At 47.6% G+C, this 15321-nt stretch overlaps 1 protein-coding gene across 13 annotated transcripts in view; it reads left to right on the forward strand.

The window, feature by feature from the left end:
• Positions 1-15321, forward strand: part of RALGPS1 (Ral GEF with PH domain and SH3 binding motif 1) — a 314360-nt gene that overhangs the window by 35662 nt on the left and 263377 nt on the right. For 3 of the 13 annotated variants that reach the window (XM_053908289.1, XM_053908294.1, XM_053908293.1), the window contains exon 1: positions 5167-5398. The exons of 1 other annotated variant lie outside the window; for it this stretch is intronic. The gene's annotated coding sequence lies outside the window, so the exon portion shown is untranslated. Of the gene's footprint in view, positions 1-5163; positions 5399-5451; positions 5471-5864; positions 5912-5986; positions 6117-15321 lie in introns of those variants that run through there. 9 more of the 13 variants (XM_053908296.1, XM_053908295.1, XM_053908297.1 and 6 more) reach the window with 7 other exon arrangements.

The following is a 15321-nucleotide window of genomic DNA, read 5'->3' on the forward strand; positions in this document are numbered from 1 at the left end:
CCAGATATCCCTGTCCCACCTTTTAGGATCCTAGGTTTTCCCTACCGGGGGGCCCTGACCTTCGTCCAACACTCACCTTGGCTGTGGGAACCAAGAACTACAAACATCTCTGGAGCTCTAGACTCTAACAATTAGATCTTCAGCCTGCCATTAAAGTGTCTGTTTTCCACTACCATATGTGATGAGGGTCTCTTTGTAAGCTGCTTCCAGAGTTCCTCAGCTCTTCTTAGCCATTAACTGCTCCTTAATAGCACTCAGTCTCTCATTATCCTTCTGTAATACAGCTTAGGTGTAACCAACTAACTTCCTGTCTTTGTAGACATTGTTCTCCCCATATATTTTATTTTAAAAACCACTTTATTTGTTTGTTTATTTATTTATTTTAAGTAGGCTCCATGCGTAGTGCGGAGCCCAATGCAGGGCTTGAACTCATGACCCTGAGATCATGACCTGAGCCAAGATCAAGAGTTGGACACAACCGATGGAGTCACCCAGGCACCCCTAAAAAAACTTTTTTATTTTTTTAAAATCTTTATTTGAAAAAATTTTTAATGTTTATTTTTGAGAAAGAGAGCACAAGTGGGGGTAAGGGCAGAGAAGGAGGCACAGAACCTGAAGTAGGCTCCAGGCTCCGAGCTGTCAGTACAGTGCCTGATGCAGGGCTTGAACTCACAAACCGTGAGATCATGATCTGAGCCAAAATCGGACTCTTAATGAATATGGGGCTTGAACTTATGACCCCTAGATCAAGAGTTGCATGCTTTACCGACTAAGTCAGGTAGGCACCCCTCTCCCCATATATTTTACATGCTGGCATCACAGCACCTACCACAGTAATCTCCTCCACAGAGATATCTTCCCAGGTCACCAACAATGAAATCTTCAGCATTTGAGCCATCATCTCGTTCCAAGGACTATCTGTGTTTCCTCAGGAGGGCATCCTCTGCCTGCTAGGCAGTGGGTAAGCCCATCCTAAATCTGCATCTTACCACCTGTCTTCCCTGACCACTCCTGGTACTTCTTGTGCCAGTCCGGATTCATTGGGAAGCAGATGCCATACAGGATCCAGCATGCAGTGATTTTAGTAAGGAGCTCAGGAAGGCTGAGAGAGCCATGAGACTGTGATGCAAACCTGACCCAAGGGAAGGAGAAAGGGAAGGAAGTGTGTGGAAGCATCCTGTACTACCATGCAATCTAAAGGAGGTTCAGCAAGGCTGCTGAGGAGTCCTTGAGCCAAAGATGACCATCAGAGGACTATCATTGTCACCCAGGGGCAGGCATGCATTAGAATCCCTGCAATGGTCCGTCATTGGGTGCAGCCCATACATAGTGTTGCCTTAGTGCAAATGCTTTGTTGGGTTTCATAACGCAGCAGCTGGGCCCTTCATTACATAAGCTCCTGATAGTCAGAGGTCTGCATTCTCGTGGCCACTAGAGGATTAAACCACTTTTCCTCAGGAGAACCCTACAAGGTAGGTACTCTAAATATTATTACCTTCTCATACATGAGAAAACTTGTCTAAGGCCACATAGCTGTGAAGTGGCAAAGCAGTCATTATTTTCCAGAACTGACCAAAATGAAAACTTTATTCTCAACTCCCGTTCTTCCAGTCTCCCTCTACTGCCCATGTTGATGGCTGCTTCCCCTTGGGGGCATCTCACCATTGCCACTGCTATCTGTACCCCAAGGATGGTGCTCTTTTCCAGATCCTATCCTCTGCCTCCTGATACCCCCAAAGACATAAGCCCCCAGCATCTGGAGGAGTTCTGCATTCCAGAATCCTCCTTGTACTGGGGCACACTGATGGCTTCTGCACAGAAGCTGCCTCTTGGGCACCGGGACAGGGTGGGCTGAGCCGCTGTATTAGTTATACATTCCTGCATAGCAATTTTATCACAAATGGAACAGCTTAAAACAACACTCATTTATTATCTCAGAGTTTCTGTGGGTCAGGAATCAGGCTCAGCTTAGCTGGGCCCCTTGCATCAGGGTCTCACAAGGCTGTAATCAAGGTGTTGGCCAGGCTGCACTCTCATCTGAGGCTTGATAAGGGAAGGGTGTGCTTTCGAGCTCATGTGATTATCAGTATCATTCAGTTCCTTGCAGGTTGCTGGACTGAGGGTCCCAGTTTCTTGCTGGCTGCTGGGTGGAGGTTGCCCTCAGTTCCTTGCTACGTGGTTTTCTCCATAGAGCAACTTACAACAGTTTGTGTCTTCAAGGGCAGCAGGAGAGAGTCTCTTAGCAAGATGGGTTATAATCTTATGCAACATAATAACATCCATCCTAAAACCTTTGCCTTCTTCTGGTCAGAAGCAAGTCAGATCCTGCCTACACTCAGGGAAGGGGATCACATAGGCCAAGGGCATCAGGAGGTGCAGGTTGTGGGGGCCACCCTAGAGTCTATTTATCACAGCTTCCCTGTTGATCAGCATTTTTAATGAAAGCAGCTCCTTGGACTGTTTCAAAGCTTGGCTCTCCATGAAGTACAAGTCTACCCAGAGAGGCAGCTGGCCTGGGAGATTGCCCCTTGGTGACTTCTCCAACCCTCCTTTCCTCCTGTGGTTCAAAAGTTCCTTCCCTTCATTGAGTGACTCAAACACATGAAATGCTGCAAGCACTCCACCAGTGCATCACACATGAGACAGTAGGCAATGCAGACGCCAGTGAATGCAGCTGAGATCCTCTCCATATCCTGTTACACGGTGTTTGAGCATGGGCGTGACATGACTGATCTGACGTTACGACAACTTTTTAAAACAGCTTTATTGAGATGCGATCCATACACTATATAATTAAAAATGTACAATGCAACGGCTTGTGGCATATTCACAGAGTTGTGCAACCATCCCCACAATCAGTTTTAGAACATTTTCATCATCTTAAAGGGAAACTCCACATGCCTTAGCCAGTACCCCCCCAACTCTTCCATCCCCCCAGCCCTAGACAACCACTAATCTACTCTGTCTCTATAGATTTGCCTGTGCTGGACATTTCATATAAATGGAATCATATGTGATCTGCCTTCTTTCACTTGCCATGTTGTCAAGGTTCATCCATGTTGTGGCATGAATCAGTACTTTGTTTCTCTTTATAGCCCTTTGTATGGATATGCCACATCTTATTTACCCATTCATCAGTTGATGCACACTGGGGTATTTCCACTTCTTGGACATTATGAATAATATTGTTATGAACATCTATGTACAAGTTTTTGTATGGATGTATGTTTTCATTTGGGTATGTGTCTAAGCATGGAATTGCTGGGTCATACGGTAACTCCAAGGTTAGCCTTTTAAGGTGCTGCCAGACTGTTTTCCAAAGTGGCTGCACCACTTTACATGCCTACCAGCAGTGTACGAGGGTTCCAATTTCTCCATCTCCTCACCAACTTTCGTAATTGTCCATTGTATGTGTTATAGCTAGCCTAATGAGTGTGAGGTGGTATCTCATGGTGGTTTTGATTTGCATTTCTCCGATGGCTGATGATATTGAACATCTTTTCATGTACTCATTAGCCATTTGTATACCTTATTTGGAGAACTATCTCTTGAGATCCTTTCTCATTTCAAAATTGGGTTTACGGGGCACGTGCGTGGCTCAGTTGGTTGGGCATCCGGCTTCGGCTCAGGTCATGATCTCACGGCTTGTTGAGTTCCAGCCCCACATCGGGCTCTGTGCTGACAGCTCAGGGCCCGGAGCCTGCTTCTGATTCTGTCTCCCTCTCTCCCTACCCCTCCCTGCTTGCATGGTCTCTCTCTCTCAAAAATAATAGACATAAAAAGAAATTAATAGATGCCATTTGGCAAGCATATATTGCAAGCACTGTCCCAAACTCTTTCCATGTTTGCCCTACACCACACAGGTAGCAATAACAATAGCTAATGTTTATTGAGCTCCTGTTAGGTACTAGGCTCTCTTACACATATCATCTCATTTAATCCTCCCAACAGTCTTTCTGAACAGGCTGCTGTTTTCAGCATACTCATTTTTCAACAAAGAAACTGAGCTACAGTGACGATAAGTAACTTGCTTACCTGCACACAGCTTGCTGAGTTTGGACTCAGGCAATCTGTCTCTCCAGCTTTTGTACTCAACCACAACCCTGTGCATTTCTGAATCCAGGGGCTTTGAGCAGAACTATTGCATTACATTGTCTTTTGCTCTCCTTAAGTAAAATAAGGTATCTTCTTTGATGATGATGATTTTCTTAATGCAAAATGGCTGAAACTTCCCTCTGAGGTCCCTGAAAACTTAGAACTGATTTAATTTCCACTGACTTTCTTTCTGTTTGATCGTTTCTTTTTTTCCTCTGTAAGTTTTGGGAAACACAAGAACCAAATCTTTCCATACTCGGACGTAACTTCTAAATGAATTTGAAAATTGTCAAAATGACGTTCTACATGTCTTTGTGCCCGAGAATCAACGGGAGTAAGGGAGGATGTCGGGGCTCCTTACTGTGGTTCTGGACTTCCAGGGGGTCACAGACCTGACTTTGACTGTGTTTGCAACTTGTTACCTCTGCGACTGTAATCAAATGACTTGACCTCCCTGCCTACCTCTTCGTGTCTGGCACAGAGTAAAGGATGTGGGAGCAGGGAGACAAGGGGCAGGCTCATTTCCCCGCTTTGCAATTGTGTGGTCTTGGGCAAGTCCCTTCACCTCTTGGGGCCTAATTTTCCCAGCTGTAAAGTAAATGCGTTGGACCCCCCGCTCTCTGAGGTTTCCTCCGGCTCTGGCGTTCTGTGTTCTCTGCCTACCTCTGAGTTGAATAGAATGAGCATTGAGGTGATGTCTCTCACAAAACCATTTTTTTTTTTGTTGTTGTTGTTGTTCAAAACGATAAATCCTAGGTAGGGACTTCAAGGGGAGATTGGAGGAGGCCTGGAAGGATGTACAGGGAATAAGATGCACTGCTATTTCTAGGAAGAAAATGGGCGTGGCAGGGCGCTGAGAGGGGTGTGCAGACCGCGGAAAGCATCCTTACAGGCTGAGAGGGCGTCCTCAGGCTGGAACTGAGGCCGAGGCCAGCGAGGACCGAAGCTGCAGCGGCTGCGCACTGGCGCTCCTAGCCGGCCGATTTGCGTGTCCCCGCCTCTGCCTCGAACTGGTTGGGTGGGCTGGTCGGGCGCCGCGCGCCGATTGGTTGGACGGCCCGCCGCTCAGGCCCAGGAGCGGACGGTTCCTACTGCGGCTGGGCACCGGCTCCGCTCCCGCGTCGGCCCGCGCTCCAGCTGCGCCCGGCCCGGCCCCGGCCTGGCTCGGCCCGGCCCCGGCCTGCGAGCGAAGGCGCCGCTGCCGCCTGGGCCGCTCCCAGGGCCATGAGGAGGCGGCGGCAGCCAATGCGGCCCGCGTCAAGGTGACCGGCCGGGACTGCAGCGGCGGCGGCGAGAGCGGGCGGTGAGAGGAGCGGCCCGCGGGGCGGGGCGGGGCGGGGCGGGGCCCTGAGGGCCGGGCCGCAGGGAGCTGCAGGTGCGGGGGGCGGGACCCAGAGGGGCCGCTGGGCCGGGGAGGGGCCTCGGGGAGGGAGGCGGGGCCGGGGGGCAGGGGTGGTGTTGGGAGGGTTCAGGGGCGCGGGGGGCCTTAGGCGCGCTCGTCCTGCGAGGGGTTGGTGTGAAGGGCAGTGGGTGTGGGGGTGGAGGTGGGGACAGGCCGCAGGTGTTGGGGGCGGGGCTGGTGGAGGCAGTTGGGCGGGGAAGAGGGGGCTGCAGGTGTGGGGGCGGGGCAAGGTGGGACCACAGATTAGGCAGTGGGAGGGGGCTGCGAGGTGAGGTCTGAGCTGCTGGAGAGCCCGGGCCTGAAAAAAACCACAGGTGCAAAGGGCGGGGCCAGGGAGACCTGCAGGGGCGGGGGGCGGGGCACCGAGCGGTTGCAGGTCCGGAAGCGGTGCCTCAGGTGACGAGCTGGCGGAGGGTGAGTGGTCTCCGGAGCAGGGAATGCAGCTCTCTCCGTTGTAGTGGGGTTTGGGTGGGCGCGCGAGCTTTGGGCTTTCTGAATATTCTGGAGGCTTCGAGGGTTGCCGCTGGGCCAGAGGGGTTGGCCGGGCCTGCCTGTGCTTCTCTTGAGGCTGACTTGGATCTTAGCTCGCCCCGTTTATTAGGCTATGACACGCTGTGCGGTAAGTGGGGCGCGTCGTTTTTCACGATCTCAGGGGCTTTCCCTGTACTGTTGCAGGGGGGCCTGCCTCGATTGGGGTCGGCGGTTGGCATTCATTCGATGATCAGAAATGTGTTTGAGAAATGTTGCGTGCTGGAAGAGTAGTTAGTGTGAAGCTTGAAGGGTCCTGGTACCAGATGCTGCTGCAGATCTTCCCAATGGCAGTCTCCAAAAGACTGACATGGCAGCCTGGTGATGGGGGGAGAACAGGAATGAGGGTTCAGAAGCGTTTGCCTCTGTGTAACCCCCGGAGAGTCTTTCACCTCTCTGAGCTTTGTGTCTTCCTCTGCAAAACGAGCATCCATAGCAGCGCGCAACCTGCCTTGTGTGCCTCCCAGGGGACTTGTGAGGCTAGGATGGAAAAATGCTTATTGAGCAAATTATGGGCTAAAGTTATGAGTCTCCTTCGTCTTCGCCGATAGGGAGGTTGGATTCACGGACTAGGGGTTTAAAGAGAAAGGTATTTCTAATAGACCATTTTCTTGTTTGAGTTTGGGATGAGGTTTATCGCAGAGAGTGCCCAAAAGACTCAGTCCTGTCTTGGATCAAGGCCACTGAGGGAGCTGTGGCAGGGAGCGATGGCAGGTGGAAACCGAGGAACATTTAATTGTTTGCTGACCTTTAGACCCCAACCCCAGCGAGGACTCTGAGCTGGATCATGAGGCTTAGGCTTGAGCCTTATGGAATTCTTCCTTCCCATCCAAGTAGGAACTCTGATTTTACCACGTTCCAGAAGGAAGACACTAAAAAGAAAGGAATGTGAGAATTTCATTAGCTTCCTACAGGGGCAGAGAGAAGAAATCAAGATGAGAGGGCTCCCTCCTATCCAGAAGATAGCAGGGAACCCATGTGTGTGACTTTTTGGTGCACAGTACCTCTACTCACTAGCAGTTTGAACACACTGTCATTTCTCCTACCTGCATTGCAGGAGAAAGAGGCTTCTCCTGCACTGGCCTGCATTTTTCTTTACTTTAGGAGGTATGGAACTTTTGGAGGCCAACCACTGTGGTGCTGGCCTATTTCACTACCTCTCAGCTGGGTGGTGGTGGCCCAGTGGCATCATGGGAATGGCGTCTCAGGGATGGGTCCTTACTGGGGCCTGGGCTTGTGTGGCGGGCACCCAGAGGGTCTAGCAGTTTGCATGTGTGAGTTTTCCCTTTCTGTCCTGGCAGAAACTGTGTAAATGGTTCTCAGAGATTGCTGCCCTCTGGATAACCATCATGCTCTGTGGGTTAAAAGGAAAGCCCAAACTTGGTGGCACACAAAAGTTAGAACATGCATTGCATAATGAGGGGATCGTCTCTTTGCTTGTTATTATTGGAGTGACAATACCCAGGGTTGAGAGAAACTTCATCAATAGAAAATATTGAACCCGAAGCTCTTTGCGATATGGCCCCAGTCTACCTTTTTAAATTGATTTTCCTCTTCAGTATGGAGGGTGAAAGCTCTGGCTTGGAAGTCAGGTGGGTCAGGTTGGAAGTCTTATACAACAGTTTCTCAACTTCTTAGAGCTTTGTTTGCCTTATTTGTGAAACAAGGATAATCATGTCCACATTGAGAGGTTGTTATGAAGAATAAATGAGACAAGGTATGTGAAAGCACCTGATATATTAGGCATTCAATGTTAGGGTCCATTTCTCCCCTCCCTGCCTACTCATCTTTCAACACAACAGAATAGCATGAGGCATGTAAAGAGAGCAGGACTGGTAATTCTGAGGCCTTCACTTCTTGTATAACCTTGAACAAATCTCTTTGCCAGACCTCCATTTTCTAGGCTGAGTGAGGATGGTGTGAGACTGAGAACATCAAGCGTTGTGCTTGCTCTGGCATTCTCATCAGCATGCTGTCATATTTTCCTGAAAGGCAGGGGGGAAGAAACTAATGACCTGCTGTTTAAAAAAAAAAAATCTGTCTGACACTTTGCCTAGTGCGTAGTAGGTGCTTATTAAATACTTGTTGAAGGAACAGATGAAGGGATTTAAGAAGAAGGTGTGGCACGTTGTCCCTGCTGCTTATATGTATGTTGTATCTCTGTCTTCAAAATGCTATTGATTTATTTGCAAAAACCTATTGCAACATTAGTGAAATTGGCGAACCTCAGCATGAAAGACCAAAGCTGTTTCACAGTTCTGTTTTACCATAAATGAAGTCCACCCAGCTTTTGTTCATAAGCATACATACTTCTTCGCAGTTGCAGTTATATGTACGCGAGCATTTGGAAGAAGCCTGGCAAAAAATGTTTTTTTTAAATGGTGTTTTTAATCTTATTTTTTTAAGAAGTAAAAAAAAAAATATCACACATGGCTTCTCTTTTTAAAGGCAGGTAGTTCATGGGGCGCCTGGGTGATTCAGTCTGTTAAGTGTTCAACTCTTGGGGGGCGCCTGGGTGGCTCCGTTGGTTATGTGTCCGACTTCAGCTCAGGTCATGATCTCACGGTCTGTGAGTTCGAGCCCCGCGTCGGGCTCTGTGCTGACAGCTCAGAGCCTGGAGCCTGCTGCGGATTCTGTGTCCCCCTCTCTCTCTGACCCTCCCCCGTTCATGCTCTGTCTCTCTCTGTCTCAAAAATAAATAAACATTAAAAAAAAAAGTGTTCAACTCTTGGTTTCAGCTCAGGTCATGATCTCACGGAATTCGTGAGTTCAAGACCCACATCAGGCTTTGCACTGACAGTGTGGAGTCTGCTTGTGACTCTCTCTCTCTCTCACTCTCTCCTCTCTTTCTCTCTCTCTCTCTCTTTCTCTCTCTCTCTCTCTTTCTCTCTCTCTCTCTTTCTCTCTCTCTCCCCCTCACTTTCTCACTCACTCTCAACCGCCCCCCCCCCATCTCTCTTGCTCTCAAAATAAATGAATAAACTTTAAAAAAAAGGCAAGTCATTCAAAGGGGAACAAATTATAAAGGGTCTTTCTTGCCTCCAGCTGCCAGTCCTTCTCCCTAGGGGCAACCACCATTACCATTTTCTTGTTTATTGTATATCCTTTCTCTTACAGAAAGAATGGTGTCTGTACATCCTCTTTCTCCTTCATTTATTCACTTGATCTGTTTTGGAAATTGTTCCAACATTGGACTGTGTTCCAGTTGGTACACACAGTTCCTTCTTAATAAATGTTTTCAACTGATGTTGTAAGCACAATTTTATCCATGTCTCCCCGCCCTCCCCATGATGTTTACTCAGTAATGGCTAGCAGTCATTGTTTAGAAGAATAACAAGAGACATCCCTTGTTCTTTTCTAGGAAACAAATGGCTTTGGTCCCATTGAACAATAGACTACAGGCAGTCCGTATATCTGGATGCAAGGTGGACGGCAGAAAGAGAAAGGAAAAGGGATCTGTTGGTTAGTGAATGAAAACTGACTTTCCATTCAGCCCTTGATTCAAAGTTGAGCTGTCACTCACTGGCTGTATGACTTGGGACAGTTTACCTAATCTTTCTGCATTTCAGTCTTCCTATCTGTAAATGGATGATGATAATAAAATCTGCCTTTTGAGGTTTTTGTGCGGAGGAAATGAGATCATGCATACAAAGTACTTGCAGCGATAGCAGGTTTTAGTAGATGCTCAAGGAGGGGTAGCTGCCATGTTATTAATAACCTGAAGTAGCCTCTTTCGTTTTTTGTCGGCAGATATTTCCCGGGCAGTTGAGACTGAGCCGTGGACAGTGCCCAAAGTCCTTGCCCTTGGGATGCTCGCATACTGTGCAGGGAGACAGACACCTAAGTCACTGATTACCCAACAGTTATGGTGGGCCCAACGTTGGGGTGGCGAGCAGTAGAGGGGTCATGGAGTCAGGAAATAGTGACTTCTCCCTGGGTGATTTGGGAATGGCTTCCCAGATCAAATATCCCTACCTTTGTGAAACCTACTCTGTTCTAGGCACAAGTGACCGCTCCTGTTTGTACTCCCTTGACTTTCATTGTGTGTCTGCCTTGATCAGAACACGCACTGTGTTATAGCGTGCATCGGTTTATGTCTGTGGCTCCTCCCTGCACAGGAAAACCCTCCTGCTGTCTTTGCTGCTGAGTCTTCAGGGTAGGCTCTTGGTGGGCATTGGGACGTACCTCTGGACCAACTGAATGTTGGCAAGCTCTTATTGATAAGTCATTATTTCTCTGGTGAATCCCGGTTTCTGGGCTCTGTTCCTTCACTTTCCAACTACTTGAGTGCTGACTCTGACAGGCATGTGTTGTGCCATATACTAGCTGTAGGCTTTGGGTGTGGCTGGTGGTACTTGTCCAAAGAGTCTTAGGGATGGGAGAGGAAAGAACTATTTGCTCCAGATGCTCCAGGACAAGATAGGGAAGCAGAAAAAAGGACAGCTCTAAACATGAACTGCTCATATTTGTTAAGCCCACCTTGACTTTCCTCAGAGCATGGCTGCTCATCTTTCTCTTGTGGTGAGGCTGTGGAGGAGCAGGCTCAAGGGAGCAGAGTAGTGGTGCATAGATTTTGACCAGGGGAAGTGGACAGTTGGTCAGGTTGGCGTCTGTGAGGGGCATCCTGGGGGCATTTTTAGGGCCATTTTCTTTTTTTTTTTTTTATTTTTTATTTATTTATTTTTATTTATTTTTATTTTTTTAATTTTTTTTTTTCAACGTTTTTTATTTATTTTTGGGACAGAGAGAGACAGAGCATCAACGGGGGAGGGGCAGAGAGAGAAGGAGACACAGAATCGGAAACAGGCTCCAGGCTCCGAGCCATCAGCCCAGAGCCCGACGCGGGGCTCGAACTCACGGACCGCGAGATCGTGACCTGGCCGAAGTCGGACGCTTAACCGACTGCGCCACCCAGGCGCCCCAGGGCCATTTTCTTAAAAAGAGAGGTGACCTTACTTCCTTTATGTGGGGATTCACTCACCAGCCTTGCTGGGTTCCTGCTTTGGGCTAAACCCTTTGCTGAATGCTGGGAATGTGTGGAGATGAAGGAGTCCTGTCCCTGCCTTTGAGGAGCTCAAGGTTGGGGGAGGAGCCACATGCAAACAGAAGGTGATCAGAAGGCAACTGACTGTGACAGAAGACCTCAAGTCAAGGGGCCAAGCAGATTCATGCTCTGGAGCCAGGCAGACCTGGGTTCAAATTCTGGCTCTTCCACACATAAGGCCTTGGGCAAATGTCTTCCTGTTTGTGTCTTGTTTACTGATTTGTTAAATGGGGATAGCAGTGTTATCTAACTTAGGACTCTTGTTGAAGATTCAGTGAAATAATGCAGTGGCACGTTTAGCCTGGTGCCTGATAGAAAGCTGTTCCTGCAGACTGCTCACATGTTATTCGTGGTTCTTTTGGAGCACTGAGGAGCACCTCTTCAGTTGTTTTCTCTGGTTTCTAGTATAGTGGTAATGGTGCCAGTGGGGTGGTAAAGGTGACGGCCATGGTGTCTGAGAAACCAGCTCTGAAGTCACAAAGAACTCGAGGAGTTCTAGGGATACTTCTCATGGGCCCCGTTAACCCCGAGTTATGGGTTTGTCCACAAGTGTTTCCTCTCCCCCCCCCCTTTTTTTTTTACACAAGCCCTTCTCAAAGGTAGTTTCCAGCCCAGCACCGTTGTGAGCACCTTTTCTTCATTGGATCACCTGCACTGATCAATTCCACATCTTTTCCCCAAGGGGAGGCATAAGCCAGGCTTGTTTCACATGCACTTATGGAGGAGAGCAGAGGCAATGAAGACCCAGAATGACAAATTGTCCCACAGTTTTTCTGCAGAGCTTTTGACTCCATTATGTTCTCTGTAGGAGATTTATCTCCTGACATCAGAGCTTAAAGTGCAGACTCTAGAGTCAGGCCAATGTGGTTATGGGTCCTAACTCTACCACTCAAAACCCTGGTGGCTTTGGTCAAGTGACCACTCCTCTGTTTCCTCATTGATACAGGACGTGTGATGATGTGGGAAATAAGCCCACTTGACCCAATCAAAGAAGGGATGCAGTGAAGCAAGGTTTCAATGAATGTTCTTGTCAGAGCGGGTGTCTGACAGACCGGCACACTTGGGGCAGTTACAGCAGACAATTTATCTCCTAGTATGCAAGTTCCTCCCCTGATTCCTCATTGGCTGAATACTACAGAGGTTACAGCCTTACCCAGACATCGCCTATGCCCGTGTAAGCAAAAAGTAGTCTAATTGGAACAAATGTACATTTCCTGAGGGATGCGGAGACTCTCAGTCCCTCCTTTGTTCTTTGGCGCATGCTCATTGCAAAGCCCGTGAAGGTAAGTTCGCGAAACGGAGAGGGGAAGAAGAACCAGGAAATGAAGTATCTAAGGGTTTGGGACTCCACTGTGGGCCGGGTGGGGCGGGGTTCATACGTACGTCCAGTAGGTTGTAATGTAACCCTGCTGTTAAGTAGCACAGCTTTTATTTGATGTTTCTGAAAATGAATCATCTCCCGTACTTTTCACAATGGTACTTACCTCCATATGGTTCCTAAAAGGCTTCAAGGTGATCATGTGGAATGGGGCTCAGCATAGAGTTCACACATCATGAGCACCCAGTAGATGTGAGCTGGAATAATGTTCTCTCCATCCATTGTTAGCGTGCTTGCAGAATGCTTTTTTAGGGGATGTTAATTTACTGCCTATGGAAGTTACTTGAGTTATCGCACAAGGAATATGTTAAAACTCAGATGTCCTCGGTGGCAGGGGCTAGTAGGGTCACCCAGGGTGGCAGGAGGAACTCAGCTTGTGTTGGGACTGCAGATGCAAGTGTGCACACCCACAAAAGCAGTTGGCTGTTGGTAAGGGAGAGGATGGGTCACTGTGAGGGGGGCTTGTCTCAGGCTGGTCCAGGAAACGAAGGCTTGTTTCCCAAGTTGTTTCTGTCTCCTTGTTCTGTGACTCCACGTTAAATGGAGGGTCTTTAATATGAACGGATGCAACATTCTATTTTTCCTCTTTAAGATTTAAATATTTTTAGGGGCTCCTGGGTGGCCCAGTGGGTTAAGCGTCAGCCTTCGGCTTAGGTCACGATCTCATGGCTTGTGAGTTCAAGCCCGGCGTCGGACTCTGTGCTGACAGCTTAGAGCCTGGAACCTGCTTTGGATTCTGTGTCTCCCCCACTCTCTGCCCCTATCTCACTCACGCTCTGTCTCTCTCTCCTATGACAATAAACAAACATTGAACAAAAAAATAAGATTAAGATTTAAATATTTTTATTATAAGGTTTTATTTTAAGGTGAAGACAATTACTTGACTAATCAAGAAATTTAAATATTTGGCCTCAACAGTCAAAGATGTCTTTGAAAATCATCTTCTCTTCGTAGAGATGAAAGAAAGACTGATGAGTATAATTAAATTCGTGTTTATTGGCTATAATAATTCTCACCCACTCTTGTATAAGCTTGATAATTAGGTCAAGAGAAATCTGTGCTTTTGATACATTTCTCAGTAATTAAATATTTATGGAAAACAAGTTAAGAAATTCAGGAGAATATGCTGTGTCTCTTTTTGTGGCACTGAAGTTTGTTACGTGGAATCGGTGACTTTGACCATTTTGAGGTATTTTTTGTTGCGTGTCCTTTCTGTAGCTGTGTTTTGATTTGTTTTTCCTCTGGGCACCATATCTCCCCACACTTTCGGCCCACTAGCATTTCTAGACTGTTCCCCCCACACGCTCCCACAACACCCTCCTGTAGTGTGTCATAGCACTCTGTGACTAATGAGGACTTCCTGGTGAACACCACCCCCGCCCCCCTCCCTGCCAGCCGATTTTGTAGAGTAAGAGCCTGCATTTGTTCTTGCCGTATCCTGGGCCTAGCCCAGGGCTCGTACAAGGCAGCCAGAATGAGTTGTGTGTGGTTCTCTGCTTAAAACCCTTCAGTGGCTTCTGACCTCCCTTAGAAAAAAGACCAGATCCCAAGCATGGCCTGCGGGCTGTAACAATATGCCTTGTCGTGCAGTTGTTGGTGATGTCTGTCTCCCGTAGTGCTTTCAGATCCTGGACTAGGGCTGTTTTGCTCACCATTGGGTCTTTAGGGCCTGTCATAGCATCTGGCACATAGCAGGTACCCCATAAGTGTTTGTTGAATGAATACATGAAGTAAATGGTGAGTGTCAACTGATTTGAATCTATGAAATGAGAACGTTGGATCTGAGGTCCCTTCATTATGAAATATCTCAACACTTTACAAAGTCTCTTGACACCTGTTTTTTCAGGGTCGTCTTGGTTCTTACAAGGCAATCTTTGAGGTGCATGGGAGAAAATGGAAGCTCAGAGAGGCCAAGCAAGTTGCCCAAGATGTAGCTGTGGGAGAAACCGAGGGCTCCTCCATTGTCTTTTCTTGCACCCTGTGCTGCCTCAAGGTGTGGTTTCTGACATTGGAAGAGTCATAGGTGAGATAAGGAAACGTGTTCATTGAAAAAGGTACTTGTGATAGTTTCTCTTAGTTTTAGTTATTTTAATTTCCTGATAATGGAACTTAAGGAGTGCAATTTGCAGTGAGGGTTTTAAGGTCTGTTTTCATTCTAGGGACTAGGAAACCCTGATCTTCCTTGTAAAGTACAGTAATTACTAATGCATGTGCTGATGGGTTGACAACTAAGATTAGAATTTGTTCTTGTTGGGAAGCTTTTTGATAAGATTAGAAGATTAGAATCTTTTAGATAAGATTTTGATGATTGATAGACAGCATTCTCTTGCTGTTTTCAAACCTGCCAGGTTGCTCTAGTTAGCTTATTTCTCTACTTTCTCTCTGGGCATACCTGCTACAGGGCTCTTTTGCAATGAGCACTGTTGTGAACTTTGCACTCATCAGATGTGGTGTCAGTCCGTCCTGAAAGTTAAAGGGCACGGAGTCCACTCTTCCCACTGCTGAGGGTGGGACTTTGCCAGGGTTTCATACTCCGTGTCCTGATTCTCCACCCAGCAAATCCTATGGACTTTAGCACATCCATTTGTACATTGCATTTTGTAACAACTTCCTGCAGGACATAAAACGTTGCACATAGACCATGTTCATGAAGAAGCATTTACCTCTGATGAAAACCTCTTCATTGAGGTCCTTTGTTGAGTCAGAGGAACTAAGTCCTGACTGACTTCGTGTGCATCTCTGGGGTCTGGTGGCAATATGCATATTGATCTTAGGGAGCTTCATCATGATCTTAGGGGGCTTCTTAAAGGCTGAGAGATTCTTGGAACCTAGTTTTATAAATATAGCCAATATCCTTTTGGAACAGAGACAGCA

Source organism: Panthera pardus, unplaced genomic scaffold (assembly GCF_024362965.1).
Source record: "Panthera pardus isolate Hobbes unplaced genomic scaffold, ASM2436296v1 HiC_scaffold_20, whole genome shotgun sequence".
NCBI lineage: Eukaryota > Metazoa > Chordata > Mammalia > Carnivora > Felidae > Panthera > Panthera pardus.